General features: G+C 37.6%; 1 long non-coding RNA gene across 3 annotated transcripts in view; it reads left to right on the forward strand.

Annotated features, from left to right (window-relative positions):
- Nucleotides 1-9574, forward strand: part of LOC134494059 (uncharacterized) — a 187903-nt gene extending 178329 nt beyond the window's left edge. Inside the window, exons 5-6 of one of the 3 annotated variants that reach the window (XR_010067637.1) lie at nucleotides 8979-9065; nucleotides 9372-9574. This is a non-coding gene — a long non-coding RNA (uncharacterized LOC134494059). Of the gene's footprint in view, nucleotides 1-6350; nucleotides 6434-8978; nucleotides 9066-9371 lie in introns of those variants that run through there. The other 2 variants (XR_010067638.1, XR_010067636.1) reach the window with 2 other exon arrangements.
- Nucleotides 9575-22569: the final 12995 nt, after the last annotated feature.

The raw sequence follows: 22569 nt of genomic DNA on the forward strand, positions 1-22569 counted from the left end.
ACTGCAGTGCTATCCAGCCATGTGTTAAATTAAGGTCCTTGCTTCAGATTAGAGTATACCAGCACATGGTAAGTCCACCATTAGAAGGCCTGAGGCAGATAATTATTTAGGTTTGAAAAATCCAGAATATTTTTCTTCTCTTACCCTGAAACCAGTTTGCACAATCCACTGTCTGAAAAGAATTAGCATCCTAAAGTGAAGTCATGATGACCTCATTTTTGTTCAGTTTTGACAGATAATCCAAAATGTGATCTTGAAACGTGATGCTTTATCCAGGTTCATATGATTGACTCCACTGACATCAGAAACCCTCAGGGAAGGCCTTGTCATGATGGCAATCAGAATGTAAAGGTCAAACCCTTTTTTTTTTAAGGAGTGGGGACCCCTCTGTTTTGTTTATGACTTTTCAGTTCTATTCCCTCTCTCCCCTCCCTCCCCCATATGCACCATATAACCAAGGAGTGAGGTTATTAGGGTGAGCTGGCAGTTCTACAGGATCACGTAAAGGGATACAGTACACAGGTGCTGACCGCATTCCTGTGATCTCATTCAGCAGAATGAGATAATTAACATGAGGTCAACAAGCTATCACCCTGTGTAGGCCATTCCCTTGAGTACATAAACCATACAGAAAGTGATGTAAGCCTGATGCCAAGTATATATGTAATCACTCATTGTGTTTTGATGTGGTGAGGCTTTGGAATTTGTATTACTTCTTTTTTGGAAAAAAAATTTTTTTTTTTAACTATCTCATCACAGTTCATCTTGAAAAGGCTTTTGCTTTGTTCAGTTACTGAACACGCTGCAAAACACAAATGTTATCTTTGGAATTGAGAAGGCTGGTAGTGCTAATTACTGAAAGTTCATTTATCTGATTTTTTTTTTAAAAAATTACTCTTTAAATCAAAGCTAAGAAATTTGATCTTCCATATGTAGCTGAACTTAAGCTCTAATGAAGGGGGGGGGGTATTGGAGTTGCATTTCAGCTGCATCTGGAGGCCTACACATTCCTCATCACTCTTAAATTGAAATGCTTATGGCAGTGTTTCTCAACCTTGGCAACTTTAAGATGTGTGGACGTCAGCTCCGAGAATTCCCCAGCCAGCTAATGCTGGCTGGGGAATTCTGGGAGTTGGCATCCACATAACTAAAAGTTGCCAAGATTGAGAAACACTGCTCTATGGCTTCCTCATCCTAAGTGATTTTACAACATTGCTTTCAGCGTCAACAGGGGAAAGTACCTGGACATGTAGAACGTAATATATGCTTGCTGTCTCTCTCCATTGAGGCAAATGGTTCAAACTGGAACCATGCTGACACCTCTTCTCTTTTTTTATTCTTCTTCATTTGATCTATATAAAACCAAGATTTTAACCAAATTACACATTGAAAAGCATGAGACTTGCCATGATCTTGTTGTGAATAAAATTCCAAACATTTTTTGCTATAGCTTCTATCTCATCAATAACAATTTCTTCTTCTCCTCTTTAAATGCATTTCTGTTTTCAGGGCTGCAACTGCGGGGGAGGGCAAGCGGGGCATGTGTCTGGAAGGGTGCCAGTGTCAGGACCAGGACCGGGCACCATGCTGGAAGGGTGCCAGTGTCAGGACCAGGCCTGCCTCTGATTCAGTTTCACTTTCCGAGTCAGAGGAGGAATTAGAAACTTAACGTGCTGGATTTAGAGAAATGAAACTCCAGCGCGACCCATCAGAGCGGGAAGACTCCACGATGCTGATTGGGCGAGATCCAGAGGGGGATTTGGAAACAATCAGCGCATGCCAGAGACGCGCTGAAAAGCGCGCAGAGGAAAAGGCAGCCCGATTGGCTGCAAGAGACTCCAAGCACGCCAAGGAGTGGGATAAAAGGCAGCAGCACAGACAGCACGCTGCTGGAGACAACCGCTCCCCAGGACCTGCAGCGTCAGAAGAAGACTCTTCACTGGCTTCAGAAGTGGCGTCTGAGTTCGAAGAGGAAGCAGCTCCCAGCTTGACTTCTGAGGGAGGAATCTTTGCACCTACTGTGCTTGAGGAATCGGCGTCGCCCGAGCACAGTAGCCAGCGCCTAGCGTGTAGCTTGGAGAGTTCCTGTTTCTCTCAGCTGCACAACCAAGCTGAGCGTTTCCCGCACCATTGCCCATCAGCAACTTACTGTAACCACGCTTCACAAACCCCTGCCAAATTCAGAGATTGTTGCTCACCTTGCTCAGGATCTGAGTTCGTGGTGCACATGGTGCCTCCAGCCAAGTCCAGCAGTATTCCAAGTCACAAGCCTTGTTCCAAGTCTCCTGCCCAGTGAATCCAGCCCAGTCTGGGGTTTCTAGCCGAGCCCAGCAGTATTCCGAGTTCCAAGCCTTCTTCCAAGTCTCCTGCCCTGCAAATCCAGCCTAGTCTGGGGCTTCCAGCCAAGTTAAACAGTATTCAGAGTTCCAAGCCTTGTCAGTCTCTCGCCCAGCGAATCCATCCCAGTCCGAGACTGCCAGCCAAGTCGAGCCAAATTCGGAGTTCCAAGCCTTGTTCCAGGTCTCCCATCCAGCAAATCCAGTCCAGTCTGGGGTTTCCAGCTGAATCCAGCCCAGTATCCAGTTCCAAGCTTTGCTCCAGGAGATCTGAGGAGGAGATCCGGTCTAGTCTGGTGATTCCAGTTGAGTCCAGCCTTGTCCTGAGTTCTAATTTCGTGCCCAAGATTCAGTGTATTCCTGTTTGTTGATTGTAGCCTTGCCTCCAGATTCCTTGGGCCAGCCTTCCTGTGTCATGTTGTACCAGATGGGTTCCAGATCGAGATATGCTGTCTCCAGTGCTCATGTCCCAAGTGGTTCAGCCTTCTTCCAGTTAATATCTAGAGTGGTCTTGCTACATTGCTTAATCTTGATTATTCCAGTCTCGTTATTCTAAGGACATATTGATTGTAAATAGTTCTTAATAAAGAGTTTAATTGACAACTGGTTTGGTGCATGGTCTGAACAGGGCAGCCAAAATGACAAAATAGTATTTGTATTCTGAATGTTTTATTAATTTAATGTATAATAGAATAATAAAACTTGCTAACACCTCCCCCACCAACCCATGGGGGGGGCGCAGAATCCATGTTTGCCTTCGGTGATACAGACCCTAGTTGCGGACCTGTTTTTATACATGTCACACAATTACAAGAATGTTCCCATTTGTTGTTGAAAGAAATTGAAATTGAATTTTCATAGTTAAAAAAAACTCAGAAAAGGAGTACACATGTACATAGTACAGTTGTAAATCCTATAACATTGTTTAAATAAGTATACATGAAAGCATTTAAATACTAATTCTAAGAAACTATATTTATCATTGCCCTAATATTAATGAGAGCCAGTTTGGTGTAGTGGTTAAGGCACCGGGCTAGAAACTGGGAGACCGTGAGTTCTAGTACCGCCTTAGGCACAAAGCCAGCTGGGTGACCTTGGGCCAGTCACACACTCTCAGCCCTAGGAAGAAGCCAATGGCAAACCACTTCCAAAATCTTGCCAAGAAAACTGCAGGGACTTATCCAGGCAGGGTCTGAGAATCGGACACGAACAGATTAAAATATATTAATACAGGGTTAATCTCAAAATAAACTTGAAACCTTGATTAGGTGTTAGGTTTAATATTTAATGGGACATACACTGATCTGTGGATCATAAATGCTCATGTACATATTTTATGGACAAATTTCCACTGGAAACATAGATGTTCTAATTATATATTTCACAAAGTGAATTTATTCCATAAATTCCATAAATGTGTTCATTGTTTACTGGACCTCAGTTTACTGGACTTCGAAGCAACAAACAGATTTTCTGTTCAGTCAAGGAATTGTCTATTAAAACAAAGTTTTGTTGCAAATGATACCATTGACATCAATTTTATAACAATGCAAATATTGTACCTTGATGAAGATGGCATAAACTCAGATTTAATGGATATTCCCTCCTTCAAATGGTCTATTAAATTGTGGTGTTTCTATACTACAGTTCAGATCATTAATTTGGAGGTTTTGTTAAATTGGTTTAGTTAATTCCACTGACCCTTGGCTGCAGACAGCTTCACAGCCCCCTTTTTGAGGTTATTAAAGCTCTTTAAGATTCGGTCACTAAAAGGTGTACAGCTTGTAAATCTATTCTCTGTTTTGGTTTCCTGTTTTTGTATTTCCTCTTGGTAGTGTTCTTAAATATCTACTAAAATAAATAAATAAACAAACAAACTGCAAATAAATAATTTTAGTAGCAAACTGCCAAAATATCAAGGCATTATTTTCTGATAAATTGAAATATTTAGGCAATCCAAAATCACAAGGCACAACATCAAAAGCACAGCAGAAATCCAGTTCCACTTATTGCTTGATAACACACTGCCATCTTGTTTGCTGTGGCCCTTGGCAGCTGAAAACAACAGTTTAAAACCCCCCTTTCTTATGGTTAGGGCATGCATTTTGACTATTACTGATACACTGGGAGAGCTACCTCAAGCATAACAACTTGGGGAAGGACAACAGCTATCTACTATTTGTAATGTATTTCATTTTTATATCTGCAGGAAGCTTAAGTAGCAATCCTATGTATGTTTTCCAGTGAAGAAAATCCTATTGAACAGTCTTATTGGGACTGTAGTAGGCATAATAATATTTATCGTATGCCCTCTATCAAGGCATGTTATAAATTAAAAAAAAACAGTAGTTATAAAATTCCATACAATAATATTCCAATACAACTTAACAGCCAACAAACACAAACAAATACTAAACAACTAAGACAAACCAAACATCACAACCATACATATTTAAAATAATGTGCTGTGATTATGACGGAGCATCAAAAATAAAACAGGAATTAAACTAGGAACTGCTAGGATTAATAAGAGTAGGGTGGGACTGTATCTAAGTTTTCATAATGCTCTTGTTGAAATATATTGAAACACCACATTATTTTGGCTTGATTTTGAAACCCAACTGTTTTGAAAAAAGATAGTGGAACTCCATAGTTGAATTTACCTTGAAGTTCTTGGGAAAGAAGCAAGGGGAGATTAAGATTCTCCTTTCCCTTCCTTCCCTGAAATAATGGAAGTGCAAAACAATGCTAAATTCACACTAGTAGAATGGAATAATTGCCTAATTGCTGCAATGGTTCTATGAGATGCTTTTTCTCAAAATGAGTCTCTTAAAATCTAGCATTCGTTGCTATAATGAGTTGTTTTTAGGGTCAAGTTAAAAGCAAACACTTAGACATTTCCACTTGACTTCTCTTTAAAATTTTGTTTTGGAGTTCTTATCTTCTGGACAATTCTCTGTGTACTCAAGACTGTTCTTAAGCTGTATGACTGAGTCATTTACTTGACCTCATGCAAACCTGGTTATGCTTACACAAGCTACATATGTTCTGTAATCAAATCAGAACTTTAAAAAAATGTTCCAGAATGTGATGATCTTAAATTTATGCAGTATTAAAAGAAGATATAATGAGTACTAGTCAGGGAAAATAAGGACGCTTATATGACTGATGCTCTTTATTGATGCTGTGTCTGTAATTCTTCCATGTTTCACTCTGTTTCAGCATTTAAACAGCTATAAAGATATTTATTACCTTGTACAGTTCCTGAACATGGTAAACAATGGTTCATATGAGTTTGAAGTACAAGAGTTTAAATATTTTTTGGAATAATAATAGCATGCAGCCAATACATTTTTAATATTTGGACAATGTTCTGGCATAATATATTGTCTAACAAATATTTCATGTACTGTGCTACAGAAAGAACAGCCACATTATTGTCAGAGGTGCTCATAAGGTAGTGCAACCTCTTACAACCTAGACATGGAGTTTAAGATTTGTAATCAGCAACAGTATGAGTTTCCTTCTAGAAATGTAGTCTTGAGTCCATACTTTGAATTTAGGCAGGTAGTAGCTTAAACATGGATTAAGTTATTTACTCAGTATCTAAGCTGGTCAGAAATGTTCCATGACCTTAGAAATTGTGAATTTTGCTGAAGTCTCTTTTGACTTGGTGACTTCATGTTTATCTCCATAGAGTTTTCTTGGCAACCACATAGAAGTGGTTAGCCATTTCTTTCTTCTAAGATTTCTTGATTTCTCACTCAAGATTTTCCTGGTGGTCTCCTGTTCAAGCATCTTGTTAATCTCCAAAAACACATCTTCTGCCCTTTTCCTTTTTTTTTTTTTTTACATCATGCTGATTGTGACTTTATGATATCTCTGTAGATATAAATAAGGGGGATGTGGCATTTTTTTGTCCTTTCCCCTCATTGTATTTCCCTGTTGAACAATTCTGTACTGATTTTTACCTTCACTACAGAAAATGTATGTTTGTGTATATCTTTTTCCCAGCAAAGATAATCCAAAGGGAACAATGAAAGGTTGAGAAATCTTCCTTCACAACTGCAACCTCAGCAAATTGCATTGTATAAAACTTTAATTCAAAAACCTCTAATTGTATTTATTTAATCGAATTTCAGCATCTTCCTTTTGAGAGAAAAGTGTGATATGAGATATGGGTTGGGACTGTTTCTCTTTCATGGAAAACAGATTCCAGATTCTCACAGAAAACAGTAATCAAAGGGAATCAAAGTTGTGATCATCTGTCTGATGTGCAAAAAATACACAGTGACACAGCTGAAGTCTTCCTTGCCCCATTTCCAGTTTTTCCTTGTGTGGGAAAATGCTTGTGTGAATGGATATCCTCCTGCTTCTGATACCTACAGGGAAAAATGCTTTCCTCTTATCCTGTTCTTTATTGTTGCTTTTGGTTTTTGGCTTAGAAATAGAATAATATTTCAGTTGTGCTGTCTCTCACATTCAGTTCATAAACAACTCAAATTATTTTCATCCCATTTTATTTTTGTAAGTTCTTATATTTAAAAAAACTAAATGAAATTCTTATGCATTAGCACTGGCCAAGTTCAATGAGTCAGTGATTCTTAGCATGAGGTGATCCATACTATATCTTTTTACCATACTGTATAGCTGGTAAAGAGGCAGAATTCTTAAAAAGTGGAGGTGGTTCATAACCGTAAACACAACCAAGTCAGTGCCTGGGTTCACGGCTAGACTTGTAAAAGCTGAACGCTCAGACTTCAGCTGGGATGGAAGAATCTGCCAGTTCTATTTTCTTTCACGTTTGAGCATGTTAATTCTCAACTTATTCCTATCCAATTTGTTAATTCTTTGAGGAGAATGTTGAGGTTTTTGAGAAATTTCACCAAACAAACTGAGTCACTGCTTCTTATTTTTTTAGTTATCATGAAGTTGATCATGAGGTGCTGCTGTTACAGGTATGGGAAAAGAATTCATGAAATATTCCAGAGAATAGGAATAGGTATATCATAAGCACTCCTTAAGACCCTCCTAGTGTAGTTCCCAACAAACCCTTATAGCTCCCCTCCCTGGTTTAATGTATAAACATGGAGGCACCAACTGAAACAGGCAAGTAGCATGGTTTGGGCTCTTACTTTTATGAGTTAATTCTTGCACTTTTGGAGTTCCTTCATCTGTCTTGGTGGAAGGCTGGATGTAGGGGAGCTGACCTGTCCAGTCATCGATGCATACAATTCCAGGCCATTAGATCATCTGAAAGTGCTTGCTGTCACTCTGCTGAGAAAATGCTGTTTGAATTGTTGAAAAATGTGAAGCTGCCTATGTCTGTAAAGTAGTAAGGATTTGAGGCCCTTGTGGGATTTTTAACTGATGATATGAGATTCAACATGTGAAGAGCCTTTGACAATCCAGTAGTGCAGAATGGGCCAGGCAAAAGACTTTTCCTTTGTGTAAGGTTCTGTACATGTCTTGCTCTTCAGAAGGAACAACACATCATCATCATCATCATCATTATCATTATTATTATTATTGGTGCTATATTATAAAGTTTTGGCAGCTAAAGTGTCTTGATGGGTTTTTTTCAAGGAAACAAAGTTTGCTGGGTGATTTGTGGCCAGTCACACCCCTACTCGAGAAAGTTCTTGTAGAGAAAATGGGAAAAGTGAGTTCTATGTGTACCTCCTTGAACTCCTGATGCAAAGGTGGGATGTAAATCTAATAAATGAGTAAATCCATATTTCAAATGGATAAAGGTAAACAAAACTCTGGTTGCTCTAGGCTGTATTCTCCTTTGCTTTGTTTCAGTTCAACTATGCAGGAGTCTGGGTGATAAATTATTCTGCAGATTATAGATTTCCTAATTGGAAATTACTTCCATATAGGAAGTTGTGCAGTGGTTGTCTGATTGCATTTAAGTGTTTCTATGGCCTCATTTACTTTCTGCATTTGATAAAATTGTTCTGTCGAGGGTACAGTTGAATATGTGGGGCAGGGGTGTTAAAAATGAGCGTATAGGGTAATTTGTTGGTTTGGGCATAGCACATTGCATGAACCCAGTTGTTGATCGTGTAGTGAACCATCATTGGCAAATCATGATTTAATGTGTGTGAACCCAGCAAATGCATATAATTTCTATTTACTCAGCCATTGATTAATACTGATGAATGCAGTTGGGCAATTCCAGTGGTGTTTGTTAACATTAGTTACAAAATTAAGTTATGCACCTCTAAAGATAATTATGCTATATGTGCCTGTTTTTAATAAATAGAGATAAATATCTCTAAATGTAAAACTGTTTGCATTGAAACCTAAATACCTCTAAGGATGATGCTTATGTAGAACTTTCCTCTCCAAGACTGTGAGCCTTTGTTAGGGGGTTGAGAATTGCAGGGCAAGGCAGCAGTTAACCCTGCTTTCCCTGTAACCCTCCCCACTCCTGGGCTTTTCATAGTGCAGTTAGGTGCATTAGTTTCACTGCAAGGCTTTTTAAAAGATGAATTCTTACGGGGAAGGAGCAGGGAGGTGAAGTGGTGGACAAGGCCTGTCAGACACAGCCACCTTTTAGGACCCTAGTTCCCCATGCTTGCTTAAATAAATTTCAAGTATGATTCTCCTTGTCAATTATCTCCTCTGCATCAACAGAATTCATTACTGCCAGATTGACTATCCTTTTGTTCTCCATGGCCCGCACAGTTCCAGAAAGCCAATTTTAGCTTTGTTTTATTTGTTGTGAATACAAACAAATTTCTATTATGTGAGCTATGCTGCAGACTGGCCAGTTCCTGTTTTGCTTCCTTGCTTCCTTTTAATGCCTTCAGTTTGGTTCTTGTGAATTGATTTCATAAACGTTTGTATATATTATATTCCATTATCCTGAAATAATTCCTTAATTCTTCTGGCCTGCATCCCATTTCCCATTTTCATGCTATTCAATATCTGAATGGCAGTAACATCAAATGATACTGTGTATGGATGACATGTAGCATTGGAAAGCATTGCCTTATTTCCTTACTCCTCCTTTTTTCCTCTCTGTAGCAATAAAGGAAAACACTCTAAAGGAGGAGAGTCTGTGCAGGGAAGGGGTCTGTCTAGACTTCCAAACAATTTTCCTTTCCTGATCAAGGCAGATCATATTTCCTTCCTAAGGAACATGGCTGTGAAGTCACCGTTTTGTTTTGACCCTGGTCTTCCTGCAAATGTTTGAGTCAAAATCTGATTGTAAAGAATGATTCAAGGGACATAAATTTCAAAGGTAAGTGAATGTACGTATTAAAGATTTCATCCTCTTTCTTGGTCTATGTGAGAAAGAGGTTCCTTGGGGAAGACAAATATTTTGCGCCAATGCCTGAATTTAATAGCAAATTTAAGATGTTTGGCATACTTCAAACCTTGTTCATCCTTTAAACTTTGTAACTTGTGGCTCTTCCATACAGGAATTCTGTGCCAGTTTGAAATCAGCTCCAGACCTCTGTGGTTCCATGACATTGGCTGTATAAAGAACTAAGCCCATTTGTTTCTATTCCAGCTATAGTCTCTTTGAAACTGCAGTGAAACTAGTATTTTCTTTGAAATGCTGGGGCTTGTGGGAAGTGTATTGCCCCATTTGTGGGAACATTTGCCTCACAATGCCTCCCAGGTCCTTGGTATCAGCTGAGCTAAGAGTTCTTTCAGTAGGAAAGGTAGCTCAATGGCTTTGCAGTTTGCCTTCATAGGAAATGCTTGGATATTTATTGATTCCTATGACCTGGCAAAATGCATGCAAAATAAAGGATGTGTTTAAGCACTTTGTTTTATTTCCCTTTTTTGTGGTGTGGGAAGGAGGAGATTTTTGTTACTGCAGTGGCTGCTTGGTCTTGAGGCAGAGCAATGACTGAATTAGGTTCTTGCTCCTTTTCCGTAGGATTTAGAGAAGGACAGAAGTGAAAACAATAGTGGATTGGTTTTTGTGAGATTTGGGAGTGAAAACAGAGGCAGGGTGAAGTGTGTTTCGGATCTTAAGTAAATTATGATTAGCATTTGCCTGTACTTTTGGTAAATTAACTATTAATATAGTGTAAATACAATTCTATAATGGCATAGCTGACCTACAAAAATGTAACCATGGAAAATAATGGATTTGCTGAACAGGACTTGATGAAATTATTCTGCAGCATGATACCACAACTTTTGCCGAAATGTACAGTCTTTTCTGATACTTTGTTGTGGTATGATTAAATTAATATCTGCCTCATAGAGTCAATCCCACTATTGTTAGAGCATGGATAACTGTTGATTGGTCTACGCTCCCCCACAAAACAAGTGTGTCTTATGAGTCATTCTTTACCAAGCAGATAAGAAGCAGCAAAGTGGTGGATCCAGCTAATTCATAAGACTGTGAACCCCATTCTTTGGGGGAGCTCACCTCCATCAAAATAAGGTTTTCATCTTAACTGTTCACAGTAGGCTCAGACCTAGAAAAAATGGGATAGCAAGAGGTTAGGATTACAATGCTTCCCCAAAACGAAACTGTATTCAAATGGACCTAAGCAGAACAATTGACAAAGGGAGTGGCAATCCAAAGTAAATGAAGAGATGGTGAGGGACCACCTGGCTACTATGGACAAGTTTAAGTCTCCAGGATCAGGTCAGTTACATATGAGAGTCTTGAAGGAACTTGCAGATGTCATCTCAGAGTCTCTTTTTGTGATCTTTGATAAATCGGGGAGGACAGACATAGTACCACAGGGTTGGAGAAGAACAAATGTTTTTTGTTTATTCAAAAAAGGGGAGAAAGTGAACTTGGGTAACTACAAACCACTCAGCTTGATGCTGATACAAGGCGAAACTTTGGAACAGGTTATTAAACATTTGGTATGTGAGCATTTAGGGAAAAATGCATTGTTTGCAGGAACCAGCATAGATTTATCAAATATATTTCATGTCAAACTAACCTGATCTCCTTTATTGACAGACTGATCAGTTTAGTTGACTATGGCAATGTATTGGACACAGTGTGTCTTGACTTCAGCAAAGCATTCAGCAAAGTCTCCCATGAGATTCTAGAAGAGAAGATAACAGTATGTGGGCTGAACCATACTATCATTAGATGGTGGTTAAACAATTCTGTCCAATGAGTGTATGTCAATGGTTCTGTGTCAAGTGTGTGGGGAGTGTTGAGTGACATACCACAGGGCTCCATTTTGGGCCTTCTTTTGTTCAATACATTTATAAATGACTTGAATAAAGGGTTAGAAAATATGATTATCAAATGCACAAATAATATGGAGATAATGGGGGATAAGAAACATCTTAGATAACTGTATCAAGATTCAGGAGGAATTAGCTCATGAAAGCTTGTGCCTTTTAGTAAAAGGTGTTAGTTAAAGAGGTGCTACCAGATGACTCCTGATTTTTTAAAACCAGTAGGAAGTATTGGGTATGGTATGTTTGGCCTGAGAGAAGTTATGGTGGAGAGATATGGTAACTGTCATGTGGAAGATCGACATAGTTACTAAGAATTGTTCCAGAAGACAGGACAATACATTTTGGGTTTAAATTACAAAGAAGCAGATTAGTTGGACATGCAGAAAAATTTATCAGGTTAATTGCTGTTCCGCAATAGAACACACTGCTTCAGGAGCAGTGAACTCTTTCTCTGGAAGTATTTAAAGAAATGTTGGGTGGCCATCTTTTAGGGATGATATGGTGGTGGATTTCTTTACTGGGCTGGGTTTGGAAAGGATGATTTCCAAAGTTTCTTCCAATCCTTACACTGATTCTATGGTTCTATGAACCATTAGTACTTTTTACTTAAAGACTAATATTGTTTGCCAACTTAAATTCGTTTAATGATCTGAGACAGTGGCCTACAATTCCAACATCTTAATAAGATCTATGGCAGAAAAGATGTAAAAAATCAATATTTTTGATGATATCATAACTAAAATTGGTGGCCATGATTATTGGATTCAAATAATTTCTAAAGAGCAGGGTAATAAATATAATTATGTGACATTCTGTAAATCAAAAACTATACTGTAGGGTAGCAGACGTCTACCCCACAGCTTAGCATGAGTTTATCTTTCAAGGAATGACTAGTAGAAATAATTGTAGCAAATAAAGGTCCTCCATCATAACCTCCAGACAAGCAAGTCACACACAAGGAAACAACCATGAATTTAGTAAGCATATCAAGGGGTCTTCAAAATGGGAAATGACAAGTCAGCTTTTTAATGACTACTTAGGGAATGTACTGTATGTTCAACAGTATAATGCTTCACCATGTAAGATAATAACATACATGAAGCCAATAAAATAGATGTGTTGTGGCTTGCTTGCCTTTAAATGTATAAATTCTGTAATCTTTTTAATCTGTTTTATGGGATTGGTCCTATGATAGAGTATCTAATCATTTCTGTTATTAGTTAGCCTCCTCTGTTCATTGGGTACAGAATCATTACTCCACAACAGATCAGAGCCTTGGAAAACAATGGTACTTAGTCTAATTCCAGAGAAGTATCTCTTGTGGTCATTGATACTGAAGATCTTGAAGAGATGCAGAAGAATTAACATTGTTATACTCCCCAGTGCTGCTAAATTTGTTTGGATAGTGTTGCAGTTTTGACAAGAATAATTTCAGCATAGGGAATTAATCTGACTGAATGTTACCAGCAAGCGGCATTGTTATGTAATAATAAATTACTGCAACTTACTTTTTTTTAAAAAAAGATTTTTTATCTTGCCTTTATTATTTTTAGAAATAACTCAAGGTGGGGAACATACCTAATTCTCCTTCCTCCTTCTGTTTTGACAGATAAATTCAGGTACATAATTTTGAGCAATCATTTTTAATTTTAATTTTGATTTGACAGTACCTTTCATATCTTGTTTACTTTTCTCACTGAATCTTCATATTCTCAACTGCTAATATTTGGGAGCTGTAGCAACAAGGTCTTTTGAGGGCAAAATACTTCACCAGGAATTAAGTGTAGTAGTTTTCCAGTAACAATCAACAAATAAAAATTTATTGCTAGATAAGAGAGCCAGTATTTGGTGTTCGAATTTGCATCCTTTGCAGAGGAAGTTATTAGAAACTGGATTTAGCATAACTTCTCTGTCTTAAGAATCAGTACATCTTCTGTTCATCTGAGGTCTGAGAAAACAGAGCTGCATAATTACAGAATATTAGTTGTTCTACAATGCTTGTCAAATATAATGCCAAGTTTTCTGGTAAAAGTGTAACATGGAGCATTATTTTGACACTAATCAAAGTTTCCTCAAGGACTCTAAGCAAATCAGGAATCTAAAAGTGATCAGCTTAACCAGAGAGCTTTGTTTAAAAGTCTACCTTAGTTTTTATGGATTTCTAATGCTCAAAAGGATTGTCAGAAGAAGTAATTCTGAAGTGACTACTGAGAGATGAATGCACGTGGCATTCATTTGATCCAGTAACTCAAGAATATCGTCTCTGACCCAGGGTTCTTCTTTCATTATTTATACATACATACATACATACATACATACATACATACATACGATATAGATGGCAGCATTGCAGACGAGATCCAAGAAGCTGTGTAAGAAACCCCAAAATGTCTTGTTTCCTTGACCACAGGATGTTCGGTCTGATCACTTTGGTAACAGTTTTAGGAATTCAGTTCCATTGAAGTTGAATGAATGGAAACACAGAGTCCCTCAGGACATTCTAAAATGTTTGGTAAATTTAGATTGCTATTCTTCTACAGCTTTACCTATTTAGCATGGGATTTGGATAAATAGATTAGCTAGTCAGGACATTCATCTGTTATATTTGTAGTCTCTTAATAGAATTTTAAAGGTTTGTTTTAATAATTTATTAGCTGTTCAGCTTTCAGAATGGTAAGAGCAGTGGTTGGTAAGAATAATAAAGATGTCACTGGAACTTTGAATTATGTGGAAATTGTGCAGAAACATAGCACATAAATGAATTCTCACAGATAAAAACTATACTGCCAAGTGAAAGGAGAAAATAAAGGAAAACAGTCTTAGACGAATCTTTCCCTTATTTAACTTCGAGCTCTTATGAAGGACAATATGTTTGTTTATTTTATTTTTAAATTCTTCTCAATATTTTTGCTTTTGCAATGGCTAAATAACTTTTAAGTAAATTACTTCATTTCTGTTTTTACTGTTGCTGTCTGTGGTGGCATATCTAAGGTGGTATTTAAAACTTTTAAAATTCCTTCTATCCTTTAGAGAAAATGTACTTTCTCTCTTTCATGTCTTGAGATTTATAATCTTTTGTTGGTGTGGGTAGATGGCTGACAATTGCCTTCTTGTTGCAGAGCAGTACCCATTGCTTCCAGCCAACCCACATCCTTCAGCTAAAGAGCCCATGAAGCAGGTGCAGCAAACATCAATCGGGCAACTCAGTTTGTGCACCATTGGAACAGGTGCATGAGAGCTCCTTGTTTCCGCCAGACAGCCTCATTGCACTACGGTGGATGTTACACACTGGCAGTTCAAAAGAGGAGTGCAATGTGGTGTTTGCCTCCCGTAGATCATTCAGTTCCTCTCGTTTTAGTGATGGAATCATTCAGTTCCTCTCATTTTTAGTGATGGGAGGGACGAGAAGAGAGGAAGAATTCTGCCCCCAGAGGTGAGACAGGCCCCTTCGCTCCTGGCCTTCCAGAAGAACTTGAAAACCTGGTTCTGCCACCTCACTTGGGGTGGGAGGGGCACCAGTTTATCTTAGGGGTGGCTAGTATCATGGATCCCTCCCCAACGAATAAGATCTTCACCACTTGGATTTTATATCTATTTTATCTTTATTTATTGGTCTATTTATATAAGTACAAGTGTGTGTGTATATATAAATTTGTATGTTTTTAATTCTGATGTTACTGTAAACTGCCCAGAGTCCCCTTTTTGGGAGAGATGGGCGGTGATAGAAATTTGAAGAATGAATGAATAAATAAATAAATAAGAAACAGAAAGTATGGAATAATAATTTGGAATAAGTTCATAACTGGGGGAACTAAAGAATTTGCCTGTTTTATAGTAAGGAGGACAGAGTGGAAGACAAAATTTACTGATCTCAAATTTGTTCTTTAGCAGTAGCCAGTACATGATATCTACTTAGGAATATACCCAAGGATCATCAAAGCACTTAGAATAAAATATATTTTAATGGTTAAACTGGTAGCCAAAATGCTCAGTTTGTGAACAGGTGTGTGTGTGTGTGTGTGTGTGTGTGAGAAAGACAGAGACAATTATTACAGCTGGACCACTTCAATGTCTCCCTTTATTTTTTGCCTTACTGTATTAGGAAAGTGAAAGTAAGAAAGGAAAGGGAAATTTAGGAAAGGGAAGGGTTGAGTCATACTTACTGGGTGGCATAAGTGCCAGTGCTAAACATTTTTCCTGTTGGGATTTGTTACCTGCAGCATATCGTGCATTACACTGTTTTTTCTCTCAAGATTTGTCAAATTCATATGGTTAAGAATTTCATTTGTATAGCTCAAAGAAATGAAAAGGGGTTTTGTAAGCAACATTGACTTGTTCCTAATTGCAGGATTTCAATAAGCACATTGAAGATTTCTGCATTCAGTTCAAACTGTGCTCACCTTTCCTAGTTTAGGTCTTCCCATTTTGTAGATGTACTGCCTCCTATACATTAACAATAACCTCTGGTGTCAATGTGGTTCTAGTGACTTTTTATATGTATGTTGATCTCTAGAAATCATTAATTTTGCCTTTGGACACGAAGTAAGTTCATGGTTATGTAAAAGTCACTAAAAGATTGGTTTGTTTCCTGTTTCATCAACTAGCTTAGTTATCTCAATTGCTCAGTTTCTCCATAGGGAGAATAAAGGCAAAACAGATTGGCTCATGCATCAGGAAAGGCTCAAAGGGGAAAAAAATATTTTCCAGGATTAATACTGTTAGTCAGAACATGAAAGAAAAGAATTGGGATTGTGTTTGGAAAGGAAGACGTTTTCTGACAAGTGTGACCTCTGTTTTTCTCATGAGCTGCTGTCTTTGAAACCAAGGCTGCCTTTAATGTTCACCAGGTGTCAACAGGGTGTTTCACTTCCGTTCAAGATAGGAAATTCAGTGTTGCAGTTCTAGCATCTAACATTCACCAAATGAATATTCATAGTCCTTTGCAGTTGTATTCCAAGAGTTCAAAGGGCACAAAAGGTTAAGAAATGTCATGTTATTCTTATGCCTACCATTAAAGATATGGAAACACAAAACATGGTATCTTTCTTTTTACAGCTAAACAAAAGGAGCCAGGATTTTGGTTTCTGGAGTTGCAAATGAGACTTTGCTTCAGCTTTCTGCTGCTGCTGTTTAGCTGATCTTGTTAGTTGTGTGTATACATGGATAGTTGTTTAATTCAAGATGATGATGGCTGCAGGATGCAACAATTTGGGTGAGTTAGTAGGAAACACTTTGAACTTGAGAACTGAAGCAACATGGTTTGAATTACTCTAGTTGTTATCCCAAACTGCCCTTACAGCCCTGTTCATTAGTTCCCACCATTATTGACCTGATGATCCCTGTAAATTGATGATAGCCATATGAAAAGACAGAACGATTCTTTTTCCCCATACAATTGTCCCTGTGGGGAAAGAGAGCTTGTAGGCAGTGATTCCATGAAGACCCGCACCCTGTGGAGAACAAGGTAGAGATAAATGTTGAAGAACATAAAGAATTGTGCCTTACATAATGTTTCACTTCAACCCATAATGATAGTATGAATAAATACTAAAAGTATACCACATGAACAAATCAGTGATGCTTTCCCCCCAGGTAGACATTATTTTTATTTTATTTTATTTGTGCCTTCCAGTCAGTGTTGGCTCTTGGCAACTGCCTGGACAAGTCCCTGCAGTTTCCTTGGCAAGGTTTTTCAGAAGTGGTTTGCCATTGCCTGCTTCCTAGGGCTGAGAAAGGGTGACTGGCCCAAGGTCATCCAGCTGGCTTTGTGCCTAAGGTGGGACTAGCATTCACGGTCTCCTGGTTTCTAGCCTGGTGCCTTAACCACTACACCAGACTGGCTCTGGCTAAACATTATTGTCTTCTAGCAATTGGGTAGATTGGTAACATTCCACCTAGCAAATAAAATTCTGGTTTTCAATCCTGTTTCAGTTGTTTGTGTTGCATGTGCTGTATTCAGTTTCTTAGTAAAACATCAAGGCTTCCTGTCAGATGTAGTGGTTAAAGTACCTCTCAGCTCTGCATTCCTAAGCAAATACAGGAAGATTACATAAGGAGATTTATTACAGGGGATTAAGAAACTGTACCTCTGAAGAAGTTCTAATAGCTCCCAGGAATCCTGCCTTATAGATGTGTTAACAGCCTCAAGACTTCAATCCTTGGTTTCTTCCTTCTGCCATTTTGGACCCATAGCCAGTTTCTGGCCTTGAGGGTTTCTGCTAGCTGTCTTTTATTTACAAAATGGCTTTTTCAAAGTTCTCATGTAATCAACTTCAATCCACACATCAAATTATCATTTTAAAAACTAGCCAGAAATTCCATAGTTCTTTAAAGTTTACATGTGGTATCATTTATTCTCTTTATTGGGGGTTTTGACTTAGAAGCTTTCAATCCTATCCCACAGATGGTAGCTTTGCTCCATCAGCTCCAGCCATTTTTGCTGCAGTAAAATCTGCTTTGGTAGCTCATGGTAATTTGAACTGGAAGGAGTCCTCTGTTACTTGTGCAGATTTTGGATATGGGGTGAAGAATGGGAATAGGATAGGCAATCAGTGGGGACTGTTTTACTCTTTGTCTGTTTCCAGATGATTGCTACTTGTACCTGTTAATCAGGCAGGTCAAGTTGTGATGCTGGGGATAATGATGAAGTCTGAACAGTTTTTATTTAAATGGATCAAAACAACTGTCCTTCCTGCAAATGTAAACTGGGCTATGATAAAATTTAAAGCAATCCTTAACAACCAAATAAAGTGAAAAGGCTTGTCTGTGTTATCTTTGGCAGTAGTTCATGGCTGAGCTTCATGACTGCGGTCATAACAAGGAGAGGAGGAGGAGGGCTCTGTATCAAGAAGGTTAAAAGGTTCTGTGTAACTATTTTATTGTTTAATATCTTTAGCTTAATTTCTCAGTAATATACTGTTTGGAATGTTTTGTTTAAAGAACATGCTTTAACTTGATGTTCTCATCTTTTGCTCTGACTAGCATTTTTTTAAAGAAGTGATCCCCATAATTTATATTAAGAATGTTCCAAAAGCATCTTTCAAGTTTAAAAACATGCAAGACTACAAAAATAAAAACAACAAAAAACTCCAACCACCATATGTGCTTAGAAGTAACTTAATTACAATATGATTATCCAGCTCCTTGTAGGTTATATCCCAGTCTGGTACCATTGTTGGAGCCTCTGTTCATGTCTGCTGTCTTTAGTACTTTACTAACCAACTTCCTCCAGGATCCATTCCACCCAGTATTCAACTAGTGGTAGTGTATGAAAGAAAAGATCCTACATGCTCTTAGATGAAGAATGGAGGATGTTACCCATAGGTTGGAGACGATAGTTATGATATATTAATGTGTGTATTCATGTGAAACAGATGGACTTAAACAGTATTTATTTATTGATCCACCTGTATAGGTGAGATGTCCCCAAAGGATAAATAAGAAGATGATATTCAGTGAAACTCATGAATGTAGTTTTATTTACAAACTCAGATTCAAACATTGTAAACATTTAAATATGTCTATTTAATGCAACTCACCTGGATAATTGTAATGGATTTAAAAGTAAATCTTTAGGATGGAGAGTTAAATTATGAAATACACAAAGTTAATTATAGGAATCTTGTAGGAGATCTAATATCAAAATAAAAAGAACAGCAGCAGCAGCATTACAAACATGATAGAAAATGTATACTGAATCAATCAAAGCACAAATAGGGTTGTAGTTGGATTGTCTATTAACTGCAGGGAATTAAATACAGGGGAAAATATCTATAAAATGGAAATCTTTTGGTACAGTATTTACCATATCAGTATGAGTTTATTTGTGTGTACATTGTGTGTACATTGAACCAACCTTCCTTCTTGAAGTTGTGAATATACTATGTCAATTATTATCTATCTTTTAAAAGCTGCCTCTGAATTAGTAAGCAAATGGGGCATTGTTTTAGAATGTATACCCTTCTTTGTATTGTTGGTTAGACAATAACAATTCATAAAAATCATATAACACAAAAAAGCTCCACATACATATTGTTCTTGGAGGTCTCTGTGAAGTCCATCATATTTATTTATTACATTTATGCCTCATGTTTTGTTCAGGAGCAATGTGCCTCCCATTTTATTCTCACAACAATCAACTGAAGTAGATAAAGCAGTGAGCTTGTACCTGACCCAAACTCACCAAAGCATCTTCATGCTTGACAAGATATTTGAATCTTTGTGACTCCAATCTGGCTTCTACACCATACTGGCTTTTAAAGACCTCTGCCCATGTTGGGTCAAGTTAGAAGAAAAGGTATACCTAATACAGTATTAGAGAAACACAAAAATGGAAAGGTGAGTGCCAGAGGAACCTATATCAAAAAGTATTAGGAAGTGGGCTTTCCACTTTTGCCCACTTCTAGAAAGTTCCAAGCTGATAGATGTGTCCTCACCTATAAAGATCCTTTAAGAGTAGTAGAAAAGCAACCTTTCTTTATGTAACCTTTTAGTTACAAGCTAAAGGTCCATTTCACATTTCTTAAAAAGTAAAACAGATATTGGACTTGATATCTCTTATTACATACATACAGTGTAGCGCAAGAGCAGAACTGTGAATCTACTAATGTTTGCTGCTTTTCACCATCCCCTTTTAATCTGTGATCATATGATTTTTTCTTACCCTTAGTGACATGTATTTTACATTCTGTTCCTGACACTTTGGGGGACGTGTTCTGCATTTTTGCATAAATATTTTGGTCCCTGGTATTGTCCTTAAATGCTTGAGAATTGAATCCTAGCCCCTCAGGCTCTGTTTGGTCTGGTCTGTGACTAAGGATCTAAAGATGATTTTAACCACAAACATTCTTAGGATATTTTGTTTAGGATTGAACAGTTTACCTATTTTATGTTTTCTGTTAGTGTCAAAAAGCTTTTTCTGTTTTTGGCACTTATTCTTCACTAGAGATATGAATAGATCTATCTGCCCCATTTTGCAGATTTTAATCCCTTCTGCCATGCTTTTTTTTTTTTAACTGTGGCAATTCTTATGATTTTACTGTTAAGATCAAAAACATCTCTTACTTAATTCATCATGGGTGGATACCTCAACAACTTGTCCTAAATGGCAGGACTGATAAATTAGGCTTCAGGATTATATATTATATAATAATATATAACATATTTCTATGAGAACAAAGAAAATACTTGATTTTGAGTAATAGCCTTGAGAAGAAAAGGACACTAAACATATTCCTTGAGTTGGGTACTTCATTATTTTTTATTTATTTATTGCTATGTAAATTGTCAATTCTAAAGTAAATATTGAAATCAGATAATGCTTGGCAGTCCTAATTCAATTCCTTGTTGCAAATGAAGTGCTGTTTATTGACTATCATATTTCACCGAAAATTCCAGGATATTGCACCTCTTCTGTAATATACAAACTAGCCACTTTTTATAGCAAGAACTAAGTTTATTTCTCAGCAATTTTCCACTGGATATATTTGGGCACTCATAAAAGCTTAGACGATTCACCCCAAAGTGAATTACCACAATTAGGTTGTCAGCTTTAGCTAGATGTGATACAGAAATGTTGGTGATGGTACAGTTCAACTATGAACATCTGTAATTCTGTTGTAACATAAATGGTAAAAAGAAAAATAGTAAGTGATGGCTGGGTACATGTATTAACAATTTTTTTTTTAGTTTGAAGCCACCTGAAGACTTTAGCTAGATGAATAGCTTAAGCTCCATGTGGTTTCCGTTCTTTGGGGGGTTGTTATCACACAGAAAGCAAATCTACTTTTAGCTCTAGCTTCTGTTTGCCTCTCTGTGAGTGTCTCTGAGAAGGCTTCCTGTCTGCTTGCTGATAGGAAATGTTAGTAAAACAGACAGGTCGAGTGATATTTCTCATGTGCTGGTAACATTTGCAAACTAGCACAGAGGACCCATTTTTATGCAGTACTTAAGCACAAAGGGAATCCTTATGACAGAGAGAAAATTCATCATCTTTACTCCCTTCTTTCAGAAACAAAATGAACACTTCAGACTTGCTCACAGTCTTATTCTGAGCTCTCAGAGAGCTCCGGAGTTTTTCGCAGACAGTAAGATTTGAAAAATTATAGCCAGCTTTCAGTAGTCTCTCCTATATTCTTATATATTTACACTTATTCACATGTAAACTATTCACAGTGTCACACCAAGAAACCAATATTTTGAGGCGCTGCAGATGTAATCTGAGTCAGATTTCAATGGAAGGTAAAGTTTCCTTTGAACTGAATGCAACTCCTGCTGACTTCATGGGCTTGTTTGTCTCATTCTCTTGGCAACAGTACAGGAGTCATTTGACATTACTGCCTTTGAGGATCATTTTAGATTTCCCAGTTTAATCTGTAGTTCTGGGGTCTCCTGGTAGTCTCCCATCCAAGTTCCAACCAACTTTATTGGGTGATAAATGATATTAATTTAACACTTTTCAAGCTTGAAACGTCCAATTCCAGAAGTGTGTCTTATTTTTATTTTATTTATTCTTAAATATGTATGCCACTTGATGCCCAACTACTCTAGGTGGCTTGCAAGTAAAAAAAAAGATACAATCAGAAACAAAAATAAGGAATAAAAGGTAGCAAGATGACAGAAATCAGATTGAAATAATCTCACTTTGAACTCAAAGCACCTGTTTCAAACTCCACACTTCTAGAACATTCCAAACAACATCAGAACACTTCCGGTAAGGTTGGAGTAACCAGTTTCAAACTCAAGACAACTGTTTTTAGTTTGAAATGGAGGATTTTTTGCTCAGTATGGTTTGAAATGTTTTGCATACCGCTGTTAACTAGACCTGACTAAGCCAAAGTTGCCTAGGTGCAACTTGAAACAGAAGGATAAGGCCTGATCAGGTTTTGGACAAGAGACTACTTGGAATTTTCTGGTCTTCTAGATTGGGAAGTTGTAAAAAACACTTCTGGAGGAGGCAATTTTGAACCACTTCTGTACTCTTGTCAAATAGGCTTTACCTTTATGCTAAATGTTCATATGTGTAAGTATGTAGCATACATGGGGTACATCT

Source organism: Candoia aspera, chromosome 3 (assembly GCF_035149785.1).
Source record: "Candoia aspera isolate rCanAsp1 chromosome 3, rCanAsp1.hap2, whole genome shotgun sequence".
NCBI classification, from domain to species: domain Eukaryota; kingdom Metazoa; phylum Chordata; class Lepidosauria; order Squamata; family Boidae; genus Candoia; species Candoia aspera.